Raw genomic sequence first — 10284 nt, forward strand, 5'->3', positions numbered from 1 at the left:
GTTCTCCTGGCAACCGCCACACCCAGACACATCCATCGGATTGCCAGACAGAGAAATGTGATTCGTCACTCCAGAGAACATGTCTCCACTGAATCCAATGATTTGGAGGGGTGTCCCAATACTTTTGGCAATATAGTGTACATTTCTGGACCATTTTCTTCCCCTTTTTTGGATGGCCAGAAAAAATGTCTAGCCCTTTGGGAAGCCCCAATTCATTTTGTAGTGTTAAGATGACCTCCAAGATTAAGGCCGGAGCATTTTATAATTGTTAAACGTATTTTAGTATTTGCCTCTCCTGTTGAAAATTAAGATATCAATGAACATAGCAGATGGCCACATGACTGTATAACTGGGAATTTGATCTGAAGGGGAGAACTGGAATTCAGTCTGATTGGCTGACCGGACAGAAAAGTATTGGCCCTTTTTACTATTTGAGGGCAAGGTGCAGTCATTTGACTTCCTCTTTGACATCACTCATAACCGAGTAGGTTAGGCCTTGTACTAATGGGCTTCACCTTGTATGAGATCAATGTGTACAGCTTTCAAGCAACTTTCTGGAAGCCTTTAAAGCACCCTTCAGCTCCAGTATGAAGAGGCTGAACACATAATGGGATTGCTGTCACTTTAAACAAGCTGCTAGCAAGCATCAGCACTGCTTACAATTGTTAAAAGTCTGCCAAGAGTTTATTTAAAGTGACAGCCATCACTTCCATTATCTGTCTTTACATCCACAAACTGGAGTTAACGTTTGCTTTACAAACTTCAACAAAGCTACTCTATACTGGCTAACAGAATTGTGCAAAGCACTGCTAAATCTTTCAAATACCCTCAAGCTCATGTACAAAGGGTTAATAGGGAATGCCCTAGTCCTATTGCATAACTACAGTGATACTACGGTCCAAAAAATTGCTCCAGACAGAAGATCAGTTCACCGCAAGTAAAGCTCCAATCCTGGGAGTCATTGGTGGGTGGTGCACGGCCACAATCCTTTCCAAAACGCAATACACTCCACGCAAATACCTGACACGTTCAGCTTAAATCTACGTGTAAACCTCATTCCTGCAGTAACAAGGTAAAACGAATTGTGGCCATTGTCATAGCTTCAACCTTGTCTAAAATGCTGGAAAAGATTACATTGTATATGTTTAAATTGTACTCTAGTTCATTGTTTCCTGAATTTATCACATCCCAGCAACCGTGCTTTTGGAGCAATGTTTTTGGCGGTAACCTCTCATTTCCAATTACTTTCTCAGCAATGATATTTAGCTGCTTATGTGTATATCCATAACACAGAAAGTGTTGGTGAGCCTTAAAGACCGGTGTGGAAAACACTGCTCTAGTATATGTTCACTTATAAACCAGGTGGTTAATGGTCACATTAACGCTCATTCAAGCAGCTTACTCTAACAGCAACCAACTACAAGGGCTTACCAAATGGGACCTCCTTTTGTGGTCTACAGTCTCCTTAAGCAGGAACTCCTCCCACCACTTGCCATTTACTGGCTATTTCCAGTGCTTGGTGTGTTGGTTGTGAAACGGAGAGTGATGGAGCTGTTGGACTCTGAGATACAAGAGGCTTCAGGCTGTGATGGGATACCGAGCAGCAGATACAGGAATGCTGACGACACAAAGCCTGAGAAGATAATATCTGTGCAGGTGTAGCACACAGTTGAGGCCTACAGGGAAAGGCAATAGAGCTATATGTGCTGCAAGCATCACATTGCTGACACTACATAAACATACATGCAGCACAGCATGACCTAAATGTTGCAATTAGTGAAGTGGTGGCAAATGTCTTCATTGTATACTGCTAGCTAAAGTAAAGGTAGACATGACTAATGTCCCACCATGCTTTAGAGCCAGCCTGGCTTTGACATCCAATGAGCACAGTGCTCACTTCTAGTAATCCCCAAAAAAGAAGAAAAAAATGATTTAATTTCAGCCCTCCATCCACCTTGTGGATACAAATGTGACCCTTGGGCTATTTTAAGTTGGACACCATTGAATTGTACCATGACCTAAATAAAAAAAAGGAAACTTCACAGATGCTAGAGAATTTATGACCGTATTAGACAAATTTTGCAAATGACAAGGTGAGCACTGAAGTATTTTCCAATACTTTATAAAAGGGGAATTTTAGCATATGCATATTCACAGGTCTTCAGTTATAGCTAAACCCAAGTTAAAAATACTGAATATATTGCAGCTTACCATTCCTTGGATGTGGTGGCTGCATTTGTTCCATTTCTCAGGTATTCTGTATGTTTTCTGTAATGTTAATCTTTGCCACAAATCGAGTATCCTTGTAACAACTTGTGCATTTAGCTAAGATCCTAGACAAATTCGTTTTACCAACTATTGTGTGAACTACAGGAACCCTCCATGTAATGCCATGGAAGAGGTGTTTGTAGTCCCAACCAGGAGAACAGTCAAGGGTTACAATGCTGGTGCTCATTGATACAACACAGTAAGAGTTGACCTAGAAGTGTCAACTTAATACAACACTAGACCTAGAAGTGTGATATCGGTAGGATCATGAGGTGAAAACAAAACAGAAAAAAAACTAATGCAACCACCACATCTAAGGTTGCAAAATATAATATAGTTTTGGGTTTAGATACATATAAGAAGAAAATGGCACAGATCACCTGTCCTTGAAACATACTGTATTCAATCCAGACTCCCAATATAAGATGCAGCACATACTGTAACAAGGATACTGCTACAGTTTTCAATGCTTTGCTCCCCCTGGCCTAACACCAATATGCAGCGTCATGGGCCTTAATGCCAAGCCACCACATACATGTGTCAGCTGGCTCTGCTGTTCTGTGCTGAGAGTGAGCTCCCAGCACAGTGACCGAGCTGTCATCATTTACAATTGGGATTGCACCTCAGTGTATCACTTATGACCTATGTTCGGTCAGTTTTACAGCTGACCAGATATTGAGGACTGCGTAGTGCATTTATTTTGCCCTAACTTATGTACATAGCAGTGTGAACTGTTGCTCAGAAATAAGTGTTCCTATAGTGTGAAAATACGATAGAGTTTTGCTAAGCCATGCCTATGGAGACTTGTATATCAAAGGTGCTTTTGTTGGTATACATTTAAAAGGATTAATAAAATATATTCATACATATGCAGTATTTTTCTGTGTGTTTTCTGCATTTTCACCTAAATCATTGCCTTCCACCCAGCAGAACAGTAGCTCATGTTCCTATAATTAATGACCAAATCTTGCCGCCTTAATCTCCATAACATTTCCAAACTTCGTCCCTTCCTAACAAATGACACCACAAAGCTGTTAATTTATTCTCTCGCCTCGACTACTGCAACTCCCTTCTCATTGGCCTAACTCTACGCAGGCTATCCCCCTTCAGTCTATCATGAATGCTGCTACCAGACTCATCCACATCACCACCCTACCCTGAAAATAGGACCTAGTTGTGACCATTCCCAGGGCCAGTGGTGGCATAAAGGTGGCCATACACTTTACAACCATCGCAAGACCTTAGTCTTGCGATGGTTGTAAAGTGATTAAAAAAACGTACGATCTGCCCATCTTGGACAGGCAGATCGCACTCTCGATCATCGCAAGCCCGCCCCCCTGAGGAGCAGACTTCCGATGACCGCAATGCTGAACGGGCAGTTTGGCATTTGTCTCCCGAGCACTGTTCAAACCAGCCGAAAATCGTACGATTCTCGGATGGGTTTCTAACATGCTCCTTAGACAAAAGACGTGCGACCGTACATTAGAAACGGTCGCACGTCTTCGCTCACACTGTTCGATTCTCGTACGATCGCGGGATTTCCTGTGATTCTCGTACGAGAATCGTACAGTGTATGGGCACCTTAAGGGGGAACTTGAAGAGCCGTGGGAGAGGCAGGAGAGAATCAGCGGTGTCTACAAAGCCAGCACTAGAGGAAGCAAGGCGGCACCAGAGGGAGCAGAGCCGCATAAGCCGATGCCTCTTCTATAGCGCCAGCTACTGTCACAGGCAGAGTGATACCAAATGCACTCCGCCTGTGAGGAATCGATAGTTAAAGCGCGCTTCGCTCATTCTGGACTGCGATTGGTTAGCAAATTGCTCTTGAAAAGGTACGACACCCCTGATTGCCCTGATCACCATATTTTTGTACATCAATACATGTAGACTTTTATGTGCATTGTTGCACATAAAATAAATAAATAATAAGACCTAGTGTGTTTTTTTTGAGTCAAAAAAAATATAAGACAGTGTCTTATTTTCGGGGAAACACGGTATTACTAATACGGTTATTTTACAGGCTAGTAAGGTCTGTAATAGAGAAAAGATCAGCTGCAGGCAGACCACAGGCAATACTATTGACTAATCCTGTGCCCTCTGCCTCCCATTTTTGTGGAGCACAGCTTTCAGTTTATAGTTCCCTGTTTAACCTTCCTGGCGGTAATCCTGAGTGTAGCTCGGGGTTAATTTTCAGTACCAAAATCGGTAACCCCGAGCCACACTCGGTATTACACTGTGCATCACTTACCTTGTCCCTACAAGCCCCGCTGTGTCCGCCGGCCGATGCCGGCATCCATCTTCCGGGTTCCGTCCCTTGCGAGCAACCGCGCCGCAGAGGGGTGGAACCGGCGGGAATTTTAACAGTAAAAAAAATACTGAGATAATCAGACCGCCAGGGAGGTTAAGGAACAATTAGTTATTAGCTTATTTTAGAACCATAACCAGGGAATGCATGGGACACAGAGTCAGTATTGAGTATACTGTACACCCCAACGTCTATGCTACAATATTATAAGCCCCAATATTAGAATTTCACTTGACTGTCAAAACCATTTCTAACACACTATGTAATGCAAACTTGATGATAGTATTATTAATTACCTGCCCATTATATGGCCATTAAAATCAAATGGGTTGGTTCTCTATGACATCACTCAGCAACTGCCTTTGGCAAACCTATTCTATGTGTTGTGTCAGTTGAAAGAAACTTTTAGTGTGTTACTGCAAAATTATGGCTCAATGTCTAGACCACGCTCACCCCATCCTGCTTGATTTGTCTATTTTTTTCTCTCTTAAACGTTGGAACCCTTAAAGCCTTGGTTCTCAACTGGTGGGCCATGACCCAAAAGTGGGTTGCGACCTGGTGTTCAGTGGGTCGCCGTATGCCTTCCACTTTTCTAGATGTGAGGCTTCTTAGCCTCCCCCAGTGCAATACTGTCAGTTCTCACGCCAAGCAGCCATTCACAATATGCTGCCCAACGCCGAGTGTCAGCTTGAGGTGAGGTGGGATGGGGCTATGGCCGCAAGAGAGCTCTATCCATACGTGCATTGATCACAGCTCCCTCACGTGTCCTGTAGAGGTGCCAGGACCGGAGTGACGTCACATTCTGGCTCTGTCACGGCACAGCAGCCCACACTGGACTCAAGGCTAAGGATCCACTCCAGTTCTAGGAGATTAGAACTCCAGGTAGGGAGACTGCATGGACCTCACAAAAAATGTTTAAAAATACAAACTCATTTTGGCGTATGTATGTGTGTGTGTGAGATTGTATCTGTATGTCAGTGTTTTTGAGGGCCCATTCACACTAGTACAGTGCGTTAAACTGTATCACACAATCGCACCTACCATGCATTCTGGTGTGGGAGGTTTGTTGCGTTGCCATTCATTTGAATGGTGCCCCAAACGCACCTCCCTCAGTTCGTATGCCTGCACCGGAACGCGCGCTACCCTTAATGCCGTGTGTTCCATTGCAGTGCGACTTGGGTCGCGACCTAATGACCAAGGACAAATGTGGGTCCTGAGGTTACACAGGTTAAGAACCACTGCCTAACACCCCATTCACACTTAGGCGTATTGTAATATGCGCGTCTGTCGCGCGACCGTCACGCGGTTTTTTTAACTGCAATTCGCGGTAAAAAAGTTGCGCGATTCCAAAGGCTACTTGGCTGTATCCCAATGGAAAACGCCCTACAAAACGGCCCAAAGTAGTCCCGGGACCTTTTCAGGCGTGGGCCGTTTTGTAGGGCGTTAGGGACGGGCGGAAATACGGCGAGGTGGGAACGAGGGCATTGACTACAATGCAATTTATATTTTTGACCGTTTTGTAGAGCGTTCGTCGAGCGTAGAACGGCCTACAAAACGGTCAGGTGTGAACGCAGCCTTAAAGTGTATTTCCACCTTTGTGTTAGGAGCATGTCAAATACTCCTACGGCTGTTGCAACCACTCAGCTCCATCTGGTGGTTGCCTCTTGTAACTGCACCTACCACAGTCTAGTCAGCTGCGGGCTGATCAGGCTAATCAGCCTGGCTACATGCCCTTCACCATCTGGCGGCTGGTTAGTGGTGCTCTATGTAAGCATCACAAGCCCAGGGCTCTAGGCTTGTGATAGTTCCAGTCTAGTCTTGTCTTGCTTTGTCTACACAAGCCTGTATCCTAATCTAGACTCGTAGTCATGCCTTGGATCTTAGTCCTGTACCTGTTTTGTTTCTTGTATCCAGTTGCTGTCTTGGATCCTGCATTCTGTTTGTCTTACACCTTGTCTCCAGTCACTACTACTCCTTTTTTCCAAGGCGCCGTCTGCAACATTTATGGTCAGAGTGTATAGTTGAACTCCTGGCGGCATCCAAGTACCGGTAGGCGTATATTGCCTTATGGGAAAGGCAGCTGCTAAAGGTGAAGCAACTCACCACTATACACTCTGACCAAGGTGTCTGCGTCCGGTCCTTACACTTTGCAGTCAAATTTCAGCAAACACTATCAGGGTTATTCACAAAAGGGAGAAGAGTTTGGAGAAGACAGGAGAAGTGAACAATCTAGGACAACATAGCTGAACTAGAAAGTGAGCTGAATTGAAGAATGTTTCCAAATCAGCTATGTTGTCCTAGATTGTTCACTTCTCCTGCCTTCTCCAAACCCTTCACCCTTTTGTGAATAACCCTGTCTATGTTTGTTATGTGTTCCCATTCACACAGCATACTTACATTTAAAAAAAAACATTTCTTATCTTTATAGTTGTATGTTAGGAGTGGGCTTTAGAATACAGATGTTCCTCGCTTACCGACTTACCTGTTTTGCGACCACTTGCACTTACGACGGACCGCCGATCGACCTTGCGTGTCAGCATCACAGCGCCGTGTCGCCGGCGGAAGTGGTGTCCTCCGATCTTCACAGCAGGTCCCGGTGAGTATTTTCATTGCCCGATGTACAGTACACTGTTCAGTACTGTACATCTGCAACGCTATACAGTACTGTACTAATGCAGTACAGTACTGTATAGAGTTCCTCACTTAATGACCAATCCGTTTAACGACCTGGTCGTAGCAACAGAACTCGGTCGTTAAGTGAGGAATACCTGTAGATGGCAATGTGCAGTTAAGGGTCAAAATGGGGGATTAATATACAATGTACCACACAAGCCCTGAGATCTTTAAAGCAGAATTCCAGGGGAAATTTGTTTTAACCCTTGCAGTGCGGGGGTAGCTCGTCTGTGTCTAGGTTAATAAAATAACAAAGTTATAATCACCCAAACCTCGGATCCGATCAGCTGTGAGATTGCTCCCTCCAGCCTACCTTCTCCGCTGCAGCGATGGAATGTACCTTGGTGTACATTCAGTGTAGCCACAGTGTAGAGAACGTGGTGACTCATAGACCTAGACTGCTGCAGAAGAGGGGGAGCAAGGAGGAAGGGACCGATGTAAAAGCTGGCCAGCTCCGATGATCAGGTGAGTATAAGGTTTGTTTGTTTTTTGTGAACCTAGACAAAATGAGCACTTAACTCTTGCAATGAGGATCCCCGGTTCAAATCCCGGCCAGAACACTATTTGCAATGTTTGTATGTCCTCCCCGTGCTTGTGTGGGTTTCCTCCCACACTCCAAAGACATGCTGGAAGGCTGCTGGCTTCTGTCTAAATTGGCCCTCCTATGTACAGTATGTATGCATGTGACATAGGGACCTTAGATTGTAAGCTCCTTGAGGGTAGGGACTGATCTGAAGGTGCAACCATTTAAAGTGCTGCGTAAATTGTCAGCACTATATAAATACCTGTATTAAAGAAATAAATAAATAGGTCACATTTTTGGAAAAAAAGGAATCGTTTACCACAATTTCTCCTACAAACCTCACTTTCAGAGCATCAATTGTGTGGTGGATCAGCACGCAGACAGACACACAGGGGAATTTATCAAAAATGGAGAAGAAAAAATCTGGAGCAGCTGCCCATGGCAACCTATCAGCTTCTCTATTTAATTTTCAAAGCTTAACTGAACAAACTGAAGAGAGATGCTGATTGGTTACTATGGGCAACTGCTCCATTTTCTGAACCGGTTTTGATGAATCCCCCCTACAGTATTTAATGATAAATCACTGATAGCAAATTATTGATTTTTATCTGTAAGCACCTCCTAGACTCCAATTATGCAAATGCAATCAACACCTGGTTGTGACTAACAGATTATGTGGATTGGGGCAACATTCACCATATTTATTCCCAGAGAATGTTTTGTACAAGTCATTCTGAATTGAGAAAACTGGTTGGATGTCCAGTGAAACGTCTTCAAGCAAAATACAGCAAGTCCAGTTGCCTTGACTTTTTTTTTTACAGATATATCTGTAAGCAGCAAGCTTCATAAATCAACAGTGGCTATAAGATTCCCCATTGTAGCATTTCTAAAACCCAGATGCGTGCCAGATAAAGCATCAAATACAACCTGATCCAGGGAATGTATGAGTACAGAATGCTCTTTTTATAACTATGATGAAAGATTGGAGGGGCATTTGGCTTCCAATAAGTTGTACATACATAGTGCGAGAAATTCCCTACATAAATATGTCGCTGTAAATAAAGTATTAACCCAGTATTTTTATATATAAAGCAACTTGCAATTCAGTAGTAGAATTATTATATTAATATTTATATGATGAACTCATATAATATATACTGTAATTAGAATTACCAGCACTGAAATATTAACGAATCACTAGTCTTAGGAGATCAGTTCAGAAAAAAACTCTTATGAGAATGAGAATATTCCATTTTATTTTGGTTTAACTACCAAAGAATGGACAAAATCATATGATAATATTGCACTTTATTTTAGTTTAACGAAGAATATTGTGATGAAGCGTTATGGATTGCCAATGTTATAGCTGCATCCTTTCTCTGCACTAGCTTACACCTGGAAGGCATGCTCATATGTGTTAACAGAGAAGTGAGGACTAACTACCCCTGAGATCAAACACTATAGATGTCAGAAGTAAGAGATTAGCTTTCTTTGGTTTAGTAGTGAATGTCAAATTCCCAGAGAAAAAGAGAAAATGGAGACCTTACCCTGTTTGTTTCTCTTAGACCCGCTGCTGATAATTCGTGGCTTGTGTCGTAGCACCACCTAGTGGTGGAAAAGTAGATATATCAGTCATGAACCAGACGTGTCACCTTCTGATTGTATTGCCGCAAGTCATAGAACACAATTTCCTTCTATTTTGGATCCAGCCATCTCTACATTTAGGTTTAACTGATAACATTTGATATGGACACTTACTTTTATTACACAATTATTGCAAGACATTTACAAATTGTCTTGCAATAATTGTCAACATAAAAATCCTTTAAAATATTAGTAAAAACCAAAAGGACAGAAGATGAATATTTGACACAGATTGTCAGCACTGAGCTCCAGTGATAACCCTTCATATCTTGCCATTGAAACCAGCAATCAGTGAGAGTGGGCAGCCATGGGTTGGTATCTATGAAATACATGAATATGATATTTCTAGATTTCTAGAACCTAGGCTGTGAGGTCTGTAAACGAAAAAACGAAAAACGTTCTCCTCTTTTTAAGTGGTATATCATATATAATCATAACAAACACCTATATAGCAAGAAAAAGCTTAACAATGCTATAAAGGTGTGTGTGTATATATAGATAGATAGATAGATAGATAGATAGATAGATAGATAGAGATACACACACGTATATAAACCTACTCTAGTTGGGTACATGTTAACAACACACTAGCCCTGTGCTGTGTCACTGGAAATTACTTTCAAATGTTGGAAACTCTGATGTGTCACTGTAAAGAATAAATACTAACAAAACATTTAACTTGGTAGATTTATTGCAAAATATATGTAACGGTCCCTATAATCTTTTTCAACTGTTCTGGATACCCAGCTACTGTATATAGTTGTGTGCATTCACTTTAAAGAAATATTGTTCTGTGGATTGCTGCCCTATGTGCTCCTTTCCTTTTGCTAGTTATAAATTTATCCCAGCAGCTTCCATGTTTGATATATATATA

Source organism: Nanorana parkeri, unplaced genomic scaffold (genome assembly GCF_000935625.1).
Source record: "Nanorana parkeri isolate BGI_ZX_2015 unplaced genomic scaffold, ASM93562v1 scaffold33, whole genome shotgun sequence".
NCBI classification, from domain to species: Eukaryota; Metazoa; Chordata; class Amphibia; order Anura; family Dicroglossidae; genus Nanorana; species Nanorana parkeri.